We start from the raw sequence: 14574 nt of genomic DNA, 5'->3' as shown, positions 1-14574 counted from the left end.
CTCAAGAAGCAAAGGGTAATGCTTTAGCAGATTACTATACTGAATGAGTTGCTTTAACACCTCCAGGCTTTCTAACAAGGCTAAGAGTCAAAGCCAAAACTAACTCCTAGCTGTTGGCACTAGGTCTTGAGTTAATTTTAGTATCAAGCATTTGATTATGAAGAAATGTATTGGAAAAGATTAAATTTTTTCTCCTCCCAGGTAGCTATGATGGCACCAAGATAGTCTCTTGGTCTTCCCCAAAATACTGAAATGGATTGTCTCAAAAAGTGTTACATGCTATCACTCATTATGGAAAGGAAATTTAAAAAACCATCATAGGGGCACCTGGGGGTTCAGTCAGTTGAGCATCTGACTCTTGATTTCAGCTCAGGTCATGATCCCAGGGTTGTGGGATCAAGCCCCATGTTGGGCTCTTCAGTGAGCATGGAGTCTGCTTAAGATTCTCTGTCTCTGTCTCTGTCTCTGTCTCTCTCTCTCTCTCTCTCTCCCTCTCTCTCTCTCTCTCTCTCTCTTTTTCTCTCTCTCTCCCTCCCTGTCTCTATTTCTCTCTGCCTCGTTCCACTGCTTGTGCTCTCTCTCTCTCTCTCTCAAATTAAAAAAAAAAAACAACATCATAAATAAGCATTGGTGGGGACACTTCAATAAGATTTTAGAGGATACCTCTGGTGCATTTCTCGTCTGTCAAACCTACTATCTTGAGGAAATTGTAAAGCTGGGGCATAAACACAAGCCAAAATCTTTAGGATATTTTGAGCATCTATTTACAGATGAATTTCATTCAGTTACTCATCACATGTGGTTATAAGTATGTCCTTACTATTGTTTTTTATTTCTCGGTCTTCTAGAAGACTTTCATTGCCATAAAACAAATGCTTTGATAGTAGCAAAGAAACTTTAAGGCCTTGTGTTTTCCACTTAGCAATACCCACCTATTTGTTTGGTGATAGAGGTACCAACTGAGACTTGTAAAACTATCTGAGGAACTTTCGTTACTGAGGCCAAAGGTTTTGTTCATAATTCTCATGGATGTTAGGGCCAGTCTCACAGAAACCTATAGACTATCCCTATTTAAATAGTCATTGGATGCACATTGAATCTAGAGATCTTACCCTCTATCTTAACTATTCTTTTTCAGTCCAACATGGCACAATATTGTAAGGGATTAATGCAGCATACTCAAGTTTATAATCAACAGGTCCAAACAGCTTTTCTCAATGATACTCCACAGGAACTCTTGCATGTCTTTCAGACTTGAGTCTTGGATTATAGGAAATGGCAACAACATAAGACTATTCTCAAACTTCATTGTAAAGGACCATATCAGGTGTTGTTACCTACATAGACTGCAGTAAAACTTGAGGGAATCCCAATCTTTGGATCCTTGTCTCCCAGTTAAAAAGTTATAATACATCTATTCCCTGGACTTCTGTGTCAACAGGAGATCTAAAACTGAGAATCCTTTAGAATCTTCCAGAAGGTGACATCATGAAGGTGATAGTTTTCCAAGATTTTTCAATCAAGCAGCAGGCTGCTGAATGTTGATAGCTTCTATCCAAAGTCACTAGCTCAAAACCCTTGCACCCCAAGTGTATTGACTATGATTTACTTCTTCATCTCTTTCTCCTATTTTTCATAGTCATCTTTGATATTCTTAAAGTTTCTTTCCATGGTCTTTTTTTTTTAATTTAATGTTTATTTATTTTTGAGAGAGAGAGAGAAAGAGAGAGAGAGAGAGAGAGCAAGCAAGGGAGGGGCAGAGAGAGAGGAGGCACAGAATCTGAAGCAGGCTCCAGGCTGTTAGCACAGAGCCCCATGTAGGGCTCAAACTCAAGAACCGTCAGATCATGACCTGAGCCATAGCTGGACACTTAACCCATGGAGCCACCCAGATGCCCCACTGTGGTCTTTTTTTTTTTAATCCAAGTATAATTTTTTCTGGGTAAATCAGGGGAATGAAAAGTATTACACAATCCTATTGATGTCAAACCTCTCTTCTCTGTAAATTCAAGGTGGAGATAAAATTTTTCTTCTGGGATAATCCCAGATGGGGTAGGATATTGGCTAAGAGGCATTGTCCAAGGCCTTCTTATAATTCTTATGTCAATATGTATCTCCACAGTCATTTGCTATATTCTCTTTAGAATTTTAAATGACTCAGGCACTCACTGACAAATGATTAAAATTGGATTACAAAGGCAGAATTCACTAGAAGGACAGGTATAATTTAAAAAAAAAGCCCTAATGGCAGTCATACTAAAGAGTCTGAGACTATAGCTGTCTCAAGTGGTACAGATCTAGAAAACTGAACAAACCAAGACTAGGCTAAATAATGAGACTCAGTATGCCCATTAACCTAAAGGAGGGACTATGACAATTCCCAGTGTGGCCTGGTCTCCTTCAGATGTTGCTCCATACCCGTCTTGCATATGGCTTTAGTTCCTAACTGTTTATCTTCATCCTTGACAAAATCCACACTGCCCAAGCAATGGCTGCTGATCTACAAATTTAATTTCTTCTATTTCTAATTGAACTCCAGACAGGGGAGTGAGAAGGATGGAACAATGCTTAGAAAAGGGAGAAAATCCCGGGAAAATGAATAATGACAAATAAACAAAGGAGGCAAGAATTCAAACACTGATTCTGGGAAGCCTAGAAAAATATCACATAAACCCAGGCACAGCTTTGCATGAAATTGTAACCATCCTAGAGAATCATATTTGAGATAGAAACTGTATTAGGTAGGATAAAAGCTGTAACTTTGAGACCCCAAGATGCAGTAGCTTATAGAACAAAGAAGTTCTCCTCTCTTTCCATAATAGTCCTTGATTTAACAGTCCAGATTCAGACACGTTTCTGATCCATGTGGACATTTAGAGGTATGCAATCTTGTTGGTCTATTGTCCTTTAAAGCACAACAGAAGCTGGTGACAGGCACTAGCTTTTAGTCTATAGAAAAGGGAAGAAGATGCACAGTAACAAATGTCTTGTGTCTTAATGCCTAGATTCAAGGGGCACACACCTCTTCTGCTCATATTCAGTTGTTGAGAAGATGGTCAGATGTTCACACCTATCTGCAAGAAGGTCTGAGAAACTTGTACTAACTGAGCATTCACGTACTTTATGTCTATATTATCTATCTGTCTATCTATCTATCTATCTATCTATCTATTCGTCTCTAGCTTATAAATCACTTTCTGGATTTAATTTCCAAAGGCCTAAGAAGTTATGAGAGCAGAGCAGATTTGTGATATAGATAAAATGATGAGTATTTTGACAGCTTGCCACTCAGGGTCTATTTCCTTTCCATCTTTTTCAAGGGAACTCCCATTCTTTCAACTAAAGCCCCTTGCAGGGCGTACTCTCTTGTAGTCTAAGTTAGTCATATGACACAATTTAGCCAATGGGATGTAAGTGATGTATTTCTAAGAGTCTTTTCCTTCTTCTTTTTCTTTTATGCTTTTATACTTTAATATTTCTTTCTGTCTGTGCGTAGATGCACAAATATGATGCTTGGAGGAAGAGCAACCATCTTAGATGAGCCATAAGACAACCAGAGTGTCTTATGAAAGCAAGAATGTCAAGGACTCTAGAGCGGAAAGATGGAGAGGCTCTGGGTCCTTGGTAGCCCAATGGATCATAAAACCTAGCTATGTGAGCCAGATAAACCTTTTTGTGTTTAAGCCAATATATGGCAGACATGGTAGTATTTGCAGTTGAATAGGTTCCTAGGAAATGGGGAGGCAGAGTGGAGAATGAGAGAGAGAGCATTTCCTTTCTGCCTCTGCCAGTTCCCACCTCTCTCTCTCTCCCTCCCTCTCTCTCTGTCTCTCTGTCTCTCTCTCTCTATATATATATGTATGTATATTACTTTTTTCCTAGCTGTGGGAGAAAAGAGAAGGAAAGGGAAGAGGAATGATAAAAGTATAGTGAGGAAGAATGATGAAAGCAATGATAAAAGCTTATGATGGTCATTGTATACTTTACCCCACAGATCCACTTCACACCCTTCATCCTGCCTGGTGCCCTGGGTGACTATCCATATGGGCAATATGAACAATTTCCTTGCCCTCCATTCTTTCATTGGGTTTGGCCAGTAGAAGACATTGGCAAGAGATCTGGAGAATGGGAGGAAAATAAGAACAGGATATTTATTCCCTCGCCTTCCCAGCTGTGCTCCTTAAATAAAAGCCACAGCTTCTGTCAGATGGCTCTTTCTGCACTGCTCACTTTTTGGTTCCCATAGCCACTTCCTCCCCTCATTTATTCTGGCTGGGTATAGGGTGGTGATGGCTCCCTGTCCCCTCCTGCCCACATTTTTGTTAACATTTCCTTTATGAAATCATAAATTACCCAGTTTGGAAGTGCATTTGATTTCTGCCAGGATCCTGGCTGATCCATTTCTACAGAGTGGGGCCCAGAGCCCTGATTCCAGGATTAGAGTCACATGGAAGCAGCAAGCTCTAGACTGTCTAGGGACAGTGTCATAGAAGTCCCCATGCACCAAAGCAGCTTGGTTATACCATACCATGGCAGAATGAGAAGAATCAGGAAGATAGGAAACAGAGGTATAGAACCAGACAGTGTGAGTTGGAATCCTGACTCTGACTCCTTCCAGAGGGTCAGATGCCATTAACTCTGTGCCTCACTTTCTTCGCCTGTAAAGTGAGATAATATTACCTGCATGCTAAGATTGCAATCAGGGTTAAATGAAATGTGCATGTAAAACATGGCAGTTCTTGGGACTTTGATATTAATCAGTAACAATAACCATAATAATAATTATTATTGAAGACCAAGTATCAGGCAAGATGCTGGTTGCTTCAGAAGATTTTTGTGTGGACAAATGAAATCAAAGACTAATGACTTTGTAATGAAGGCTCGACTCTGTATTTTGGTATTTGATTGTTGACAGCTGTTATATCTCACTTCTCCCTCTTACCCTTATGTCTACATCTGGACAAGCTGATAAGAAGCCTGGGCACTCACAATTTTGGCACCAGTAAAACCACAAGCTCCTGCTTTATGGAGACTCTCATCCTCAGCCCCAAACCCTCACTACAATTAAAAACCTACACCAGTCTCCTTCCCTTGCTTTCTCATTTCAGGTTTGCTTGAGGGGCCTGCCCTGCTCTCCCAGACACTCAGTTATGTTAGTAATGAGCCTTTTTATACCTTTTTGGTGTGTGTGTGTGTGTGTGTGTGTGTGTGTATGTGATAGCATCCGTATCAACATCCAAAACCAAACTTTGGGTGGGGAGCCACCTGTCTCTGCAAGTGACATAACAGGCTTTCCTTTGAAACACGTTGTCATTAAAACCACTGTTCCACCATCCTATTTCAGACCCACTTTGGGGCAAAGATGAAAAACTTTGAACTCACTGAACTTAGTTTTCTTTCTACAGTGAACGGGCATCTCAAAAATAGAAAATAAGTTGAATCACAGAATATAAAGTTCTATTTTTTTCCAATCGTGAGTTGTAGACTGAGATTTATACCTGCTATATCAGGTTACCTGATGATTTAGTCACCAAGCAAGGCAACATCTTGGCCAGCCTTAAAAGTCTGCCCCCAACCAGTCAAAGCAGAACAAGGGCTACAAGAAGGGAGAGACTTGATGGTGCCTATGGTTTGAGAACATACATTTAAAAATTTTTTTAATGTGTATTCATTTTTGAGAGACAGATGGAGACAGAGTGTGAGCGGGGGAGGGGCAGAGAGAGAGAGACACACACACACACACACACACACACAGAATCCGAAGCAGGCTCCAGGCCCTGAGTTGTCAGCACAGAGCCCGACACGGGGCTGGAACCCACGGAACGCGAGATTGTGATCTGAGCTGAAGTCGGACGCTTAACCATCTGAGCCACCCAGGTGCCCCGAGAACACACATTTTAAACTGTACTGCTTTATTTCTACTTCCTTCTCTTGACCTCCAGATTGACCGCCACTGCCTGCTGACCTCTTACATCTTTACCAGGCCCTTCCAGTTAGCACACTTTCTTGGCCACCAGCAGTCTCCTTTTCCTCCTTAATGCCTTATTTCTCTCTCTCTTTTTTTTTTGTAAGTTCAAGTACTGAAAGAATTGTGACATATGCATGACCCATATAGACAGCTCTTTTCTGGGTATGGTTAGCCCAGAAGACACCCAAACCTTTATGGATAGACATAAGAATCACTAAAGGAACTTTTTATTTTTTATCTTTTTAAATAAGTTTACTTATTTATTTTGAGAGAGAGAGAGAGTGAGTGAGAGAGCAGGGTAGGGACAGAGAAAGAACAAGAGAGAATCCCAAGCAGGCTCCACAGTGTCAGCACCAAGCCCAACCATGGAGCTCCATCTCATGAATGTGAGATCATGACTTGAGCTGAAATCAAGAGTCAGATGCTTAACTGACTGAGCCACCCAGATGCCCCGTGGAATCATTAAAGGAACTTTTTAAAAAATTGCAGATGCTGGGGGGCGCCTGGGTGGTGCAGTCGGTTAAGCGTCCGACTTCAGCCAGGTCACGATCTCGCGGTCCGTGAGTTCGAGCCCCGCGTCAGGCTCTGGGCTGATGGCTCAGAGCCTGGAGCCTGTTTCCGATTCTGTGTCTCCCTCTCTCTCTGCCCCTCCCCCGTTCATGCTCTGTCTCTCTCTGTCCCAAAAATAAATAAACGTTGAAAAAAAAATTTTTTTTAAAAATTGCAGATGCTGGGAACCTATCCCAGACCTGTGAAGTGAAAATTTGCTGGCCTAGGACAGACAGGGATGGGAAGAGATAGGTTAGGAAGATATATATTTTAAAAAACTTCCCCAGCTGACTCCAATGATGAATCAGGTATAGAGCATATTGGAAAGATTAATTTTGTGACACTGGATTGTTTTAGCCCCTAGAATATCGTGATGCAGAGACATTTGGCCCCAAGGATGTTCTGATCCCACCATTTGCTCTTTGCTGGGCCATCAGCATGGGTGGCTGGTGGAAATATGTTAAATATGTTGATTGGAAATATGTTAAAGAATTAGATCATCAATATAGAGAAATTCCAGAAGGCAGAATAAACTTTGGCATAGCTGAGGGAACTTACAGTTTTCTTGTGTATTAGCTAAAACAGAAAAAAATCCAAACTATCAGTCCTTTATCCAATTTATACTATATATTACTGGTGGGAATGATCAGCACAAAAGAGAAGTCAACGGTTGAACCTGCACATGTTAAAATTTGTCAGAGATGAAAATCTGATGACAAATCATGTCTTGATGCTCGCGTTGAAACATGCAAATATTGAACAGGGAGAAATTAGACTTGGCAAAAGTAATCAACATGAAATAAAACTGCCAACAGCTAAACTGGCACATGTTGAAACTTATTATTGCATAAAAATTGATGCAAGAATCCAATTTTTTGACTAAGTTTGGGTGTGAATAATGTGACCTGAGACAATTGGACTTGGTACAAATAGTGACCATAAAAGAGCACATGCAATTGCAGAAACTATATTCAGGAAAAATTTGATATGAACGGCAAGGAAAAAAACCCCACATTGAATAACATTTTCATTTAAACCTTATGTGGAAAATAATTGATTCCAATGAAAGGAATTTCAGTAAATTAAAAAATCAAAAGGGAAAAAATTTAAAAATGCCTTAATGCCTTGGAATAAAAATTTTATCGAGGAATTGAAGTAGCTTGGGGCGCCAGAGTGGCTCAGTCGGTTGAGTGTCTGACTCTTGATAACAGCTCACGTCATGATCTCATGGTTACTGCGATCCAGCTCCATGTCTGGCTCTGCCCTGACAGCGTGGAGCCTGCTTGGGATTCTCTATCTCTCTCTCTCTCTCTGCCCCTCCCCACTCACCTGCAAGCACACATGTGCTCTCTGAAAATAAAGAGATAAACACTTAAAAAGAGAAATTAAAGAAGCTTCATACAAATTAGCTCTAAAAAGTACTTTCTAAATGAGTGAGTATTCATTCATGTAAACATAATTTTGATATAAAGGTTTCTACTCCTAAATACAGGAGTCAAAAGATTCTCAGATCAGAGAGTCAACTGGATCTGAATAGATGGGTTAAAACAAAGGGCTCAAAACTTCCTGCACCCAGTTATTTATAGTGAGCGTCAAGAAAGGAGTGATTAGGAAAATTCTGGAACATGGGGTAAACCCAAGAAGGGCAAGCATTCATGGAATCCCACAATATAACCTCAGGTTTCTGGGCATCCAGATGGCAGATTAAGTACCTGGGAGAAAGAGCACAGAAGAGAAATCCTTTAAAATTCTTTTTATGGCTCTCTGTCCTTACCTACCTTCTTACCAGAGGAACTGAGCCACAATCCTAAGTTTGAAGTTGACAGAAATAGTCATCTTTCAAAATGCAAATCCCACTATAATAAAAAAGATGAATAATAAGTGTTGGGAAGGCTGTGGAGAAAATAGAGCACTCCGCCCTGCTATGAAGATTGTAAAATGGCACAACCACTTTGGAAAACAGCCTGACAGTTCCTCAAAAAAGGTAACACACAGGTTACCATATGACCAGCTATTTCATTTCCAGGTATATACTCAAGAAAAATAAAAACATGTTCACATAAAAACTTGTTCACAAGTGGTTATAGCAGCTTGATTCATGATAAGCAAAAATGGAAACAATCCAAGTGTCTATCACTTAATCAATGGTTAAACAAATTTGTGGCATATCCATAAAATGGAATATTGTTGGTCAATAAAAAGAAATAAAATACTGATACATGCTACAACCTGGATAAACCTTGAAAACATTATGCTAAGTGAAAGAAGCCAGTCACAAAGACCACATGTTGTATGATTCCATTTAGTAGTTTATTTATTTTTAATTAATTTATATTTGAGAGAGAGAGAGAAAGAGTTGGGGAGGGGAAGAGAGAGAGAGAGAGAGGAAGATAGAATCCCAAACAGGCTCCACCCTGTCAGCCCAGAGCCTGATGCAGGGTTCAAATTCATGAACTGTGAGATCATGACCTGAGCTGAAACCAAGGGTTAGAGGCTTAAGCAACTGAGCCACCCAGTGTGATTCCATTTATATTAAATGTCCAGAAAAGGCAAATCTATAAATACAGGAAGTGGGTTAGTGGTTGCTTAGGGTTGGAAGGGACTAAGGAGGAAATGAGAAGGAAATACTACTGAGCACACATTTCTTTTGGAGATGATAAAAGTGTTCTAAAATTGACCATGGTGATGGTTGCACAACTCTGTGAATTAATATACTAAAAATCACTGAAGTGTATTTTTAAGTTGGTGAATTGTGTAGATGTAAATTATATCTCAAGAAAGCCTGTATTAAAAATGCAAATCTTGGGGCACCTATCTCTAGGTGTGTCTCCTCCTCTGTATAATGGGAATGATATTAATATCTGATGAAGATGTTGACAGAATTAATGAAAGAATGTACATGAGAATGCTCACACACCGTAAGACATGAATGATTAAAAGAGCTAAATGTCCAACAAGATCTGTGCTTTTCCTTTCATGGCATGGAATCAGCACAGGGAAAGAGTTGCTCAAGCAGAGACTAATTCCATGACTCCTTGCATCCAGTTATACCATGATCTAGTTTCTTTAAAAAAGATTTATTTTAATGTTTATTTATATTTGAGAGAGAGAAACAGTGCAAGCAGGGGAGGGGCAGAAAGAGAGAGAGAGACAGAATCTGAATCAGGCTCCAGATTCCAAGCTGTCAGCACAGAGCCCAATATGGGGCTCGAACCCACAAGCTGTAAGATCATGACCCGTGCAGAAGTCGGATGCCTAATTGACTGAGCCACCCAGGGACCCCATACCATGATCTAGTTCTGACCAATGGTATGTGAGCAGAAGTAATGTGTATGGTCAAGGTGGTCAGGAAACTGCTATCTATTTCACCCTTTGTTTTCTCTCCCTCCTGGTTGTTGATAGGGAGAATGGAGCCATAAGTTGGGAAATGCCTGGGTCCTTCAACCCCCTCAATTCCCAGCTGTATATAACATATTGGGCTGATAGTCCCAGCGAAGAGTTGAAATGTTTTAGTTACAGTGTTTATCTTCACTAATGCAAAAATTTAAGTAGGCCCTCAATAATTTTTTGAGAAAAATTAAGACATTTTTGTCATTTATTGGTAGCTTTGGAGTTTTAAAATGAAAGCCAGTAAAGACTGAGATGATGAAAATATGGAAACCTGAAAAGTGAAGAACATGAATGCAAGGGGGAAGCCTGTTACTGGCTCCATCTCACTCAGAATCTTATTGTTTATTGCACCTTTCATTGTTCATGCTTTCCTGGGGGCTTGATGTGCTTCATTGAATCTCATGGTCATGGAGGAGGTACCACATCAGCTCTGAGCTCTGTGCACTATTTGCCAGCCCTAATGTCTAGAGTGAGCCTATATTCTTAAGGAGGGAGATAGACAATAAACCAAACAAATAAGTAAATGATATGATATTGAATAGTGACAATTGCCATGGAAATAAATAAACAAGGGAATGTGGGAGCTCAGGAGTGATGTTCAGTTTTAAATAAGATGATCAAGGAATATATTATATGGAAGGTGACATCAGAGCAAAGTCTCAAACACAGTGAAGAAGCAAACCATGATACCAGACAGAGGGGCTAGCAGCATAAAGATCCTAAGACAGGAACATGCCAGGTATGTTCAAGGAAAAGAGAGGTCTATGTAGTTGGGGAAGGGTAGGCAAAGGGAAGAATGACAGAAAAGAAGTCAGAGAAGTAAGGGAATGAGACTAGATTGCGTGGAAGCCTGTGGGACTAGACAAAGAGCATAATGGGGGGACCTGAAAAAGTTCAAGACCAGAGATAAATGGCTACTGTTCTTGACTTCAGCAGCAAATGCCAGTGCAATGCCCTGCAGACAGTCTGTTTCGGTTTCACCTTAGCAGATATCAGTTCAAGAACTAGGTAGCAATTCCACAGTAGGAACTAACAAGAATTCAGATGGTGAATGGGATTCAAGATGTCCCATCCTCTACTCCCTGCCACCATGAAGTCACATCAGTGGCTGTGTACTCCACAATGGCATATGCTGTAGGACCAAGAGAGAAAGAGAAAGCTTGAAGTATTGAGCATTTACCAGACAGCAATTATTTAATCTGGAAGAGACTGAATTAATAAGGATAAGAAAAAAACGATGCTACATTGTCTTTGCACATCTAGTTCTACTGGATTAGCTTTATAGTGTTCCACAGGCCCCACAAGCTCTGTTTGCTTTCCTTCAATCTTTTTTTTCTTTCTGTTCCTCATACCTGATAATTTCCATTGTCCTATCTTCAGGTTCTCTGATACTTACTTCTGCCTGTTCAAATTGCCGTTGAATCCCTATAGTGATTTTTTTTTTCACTTCAGTTATTGTACTTTTGAGTTCCAGAATTTTTTTTTGGGGGGGAGGGGATCTTTTTAGACTTCCTATCAATTGATATTTCCATTTTTGTTCACATATTATTTTCTTGACTGTCTCCACATCTTAGTTTAGTTCCTTGAACATTTTTAAGATAGGTGCTTTAAAGTCTTTGTCTACGAGATCTGCTAGTAAGTCTTTACAGGGAGAGTTTCCATTGATTTATTGATTTACTTTTTCCTTTAAATGAGCCATACTTTCCTATTTTGTTGTACGCTTTGTGCTTTTTTGTTGCACCCTGGACATAATAACATGGTAACCCTGGAAATCAGATCTTCACTCTTCACGAGTGTTGACTGGTTTTTGTTACTGTCTTTGTCTTTTGTTTGTTTGCTTTTGATTGTTGTAGGATGTCTCTGTGCTGAAGAAGAGCCTGATGTGTAAGCCTAAGGTCTTTCGTAGTTTGTTTCTGAGCTTTTCCCTGGGCATGCACAGTCACTTTCTAATTTTCTCCAAATATGGAATTGTTTTTGAATGGCCTAGTCTTCAATGTCTGGCTTCTGAAAGGGGAAGAAGTGAAAAGTGAAGCCTGGTTCATTAAATCCCTTAGAATTCACTTCAGCTGGCAGGGGAGGGGCTTGCAACCATGGGCGGGGAGGTTCAACAATAATGGCTGGCCGCCTCTTTGCACCTCTCTGATCAGAAGCAGCAATCAATGAGCAGAACACAGAGTTCCGATAATGAGAAGACAGTGTCCTTTTTGCCTAGCCTAACTCCAGGAAACTGAGTGCAGACTGCTCCAGGATCGCTGGCAGAGCAGCCTGTCACAGGACAGAGGGTGGAGGATGGTTAGCTACTACTCTGCTAAGAACTGAAATTGACTGAAATTAACTTCAATTTACCATCCAAGTCTTCCCCTGGAAATTACAAGCCTTTGACAGACTCAAGAGTTCCAAAATAGTTACATCAGAGAGATTCTGCCAGTGCAATTGCTATCTAGGTGGAGAGACAGATCCCTGGTGCTTCTTACTCTGCCATCTTCCCAGAGTCCTCTATTAGTGAATAGAATCCTATGTGTTGAATAAAATGTTAAATATTATGTGTTGTTTTATTCAGGGTTCTTGAGAGAAGCAGAACCAATAGGATGTGTATATGAAAAGATTTATTATAAGGAATTGGCTCATGTGATTGTGGAGGCTGGTAGGTTTCAAGATCTGCAGGATGAGCTGATGAAGCTGGAGACCAGGAGAGCCAATGGATGGTGTAGTTCCAGTCTGAAGGCTGATTGACTCAAGATTCAGGAAGGGCAATATTTCAGCTCAAGTTCAAAGGCAGGAGAAAACCAACGTACCAGTATGAAGGCCTTCAGGCAGGAAGAATCCTTTTTTTACTTGGTGGAGAATCAGATCTTTTGTTCCGTTCAGGCCTTCAACTGATTGGATGAGGCCCACTCCCACTATGGAGAGCAATCTGCCTTCCTCAGTCTACCAATTTAAATGTTAATCTCATCCAAAAACACTCTCACAGAAACAGCAGATAATATTTGACCAAATATCTGGATATATCATGGCCCAGTCAAGTTGATACATAAAATTAACCATCACACTTCTAATACAGAAATTGTATCTGGAAATAACTAGATGTTATGGTCTCTTTAGGGAAGGTTCATAAAAAACTTAGTGGCTACATCTTCTCAGCGTGTTACTCAAATATCTGTTGAATATGCCGAGTATACTACAATCCCAGCCCTGGACAAAAAAGGGCAGTTTATGATTTTGGTGATGATGATGATGAAGTGCAAGTCATTTAAACACTTGACAGTTATATTTATGGAGCAAGACATTTCCTTTCATGCTATTTTATAGGCAAGAGGGAAAAGTCTGCAAACATATTTTGGATGACATACAAGTTTGTCAGGGTCTTGAGTTACTCTATGCTCAGAGAGCAGGAGTACTTTACATCAACACGGAACATTGACACTTTATATAAGCAGGGCTTGGGGAAGGTTCAAAATATCTGGAAAACAGACTTCGTATAAAGATGTTCGTATTGGAATGATGAGTATATCACAATTTCCCCAGGGAGGAGGTTAGTAGTCCCTCCCCCCAGGGAGGAGGCCGATTCAAAGGCAGCTTTGACCTGGTGAAAAGTCCTTAATCTGTGGAGTTTAATGTTGCAGGAATATGGAACAGTAAAATCAAGACTGAATGGCATCTTATACTCTCACTACCTTACTTAAAACTCAAGCACTTCTTTCAATGCCAAACCAGGGAACAAAGCCTGGACTTTAGAGAGAGGAGCTGTGGATAGAAATGTTAATCACACTTGCTTTGAAGAAAGCTACTCACCCGGAGCACAACACATCTAGGAACTTTGTCCTGGGCCATTCTGGTTGGTAAATTAAGGGCCAGGTGCTTGTGACATCAGACCTTTGGCAACTACTCCCTCTCCCTTTTCTCCTAATCTAAGTCACAGAATCATATCTTAGAGTTGGGAGCATATTTGGATTGGTTAGAATTCAGAATTTGGGGGCTCACGAGGTCTGGCTGGGCCACGTACCTCACCAGGAGAGAGCTGATTTCAAAATGCTGTGAGTGCACATCTTAAGGGATGTTTCTAATTGAACTTTAGACTAGAGCAGGCCTTCTTTTCTCAGTCACACATATGCCATTGGGGGAAGTGTTTCATTCTCTTTTACAAGTGTCATTTACAAATGCACATGATTCACTTATTTCATTGACTTCATTCAACAAATATTTATTGGTAATTAGGCACTGCAGTAGGCATTGGAGATAAAGGTGATCAAAAACAGGGAAGGACCCAGTCCTTAATAGAAGTTATAGTTTAGTGATTTTATTAGTAATTTTTGTAATAGTTTAATTATTATTTAGATCTTTTATATTAATATAATTTATCAACCAAAAGGAGAAAAGAAATAAGATTTAAAATTCCTCCTCTGATATCACCTTTCAGCTTCTTTTTTTTTCTTTTTTCTTTTCATGTTTATTTATTTATTTTGAGAGAGGAAGAGAGCACAAATATGTGTGAGCAAGCAAGGGGCAAAGAGAGAGAGTGAGAGAGAGAGAACCCCTGATGTGGGGATCAATCCCACCAACAATGAGATCATGATCTGAGCCAAAATTAAGAGCCTGATGCCTAACCAACTGAGCCATCCAAGTGACCCTTGGCTTCTTCTATTTTAACAAGTTCCTTTTATATCATT

This window comes from Prionailurus bengalensis, chromosome B4 (genome assembly GCF_016509475.1).
Source record: "Prionailurus bengalensis isolate Pbe53 chromosome B4, Fcat_Pben_1.1_paternal_pri, whole genome shotgun sequence".
NCBI lineage: Eukaryota > Metazoa > Chordata > Mammalia > Carnivora > Felidae > Prionailurus > Prionailurus bengalensis.
This window is presented reverse-complemented; position numbering follows the sequence as displayed.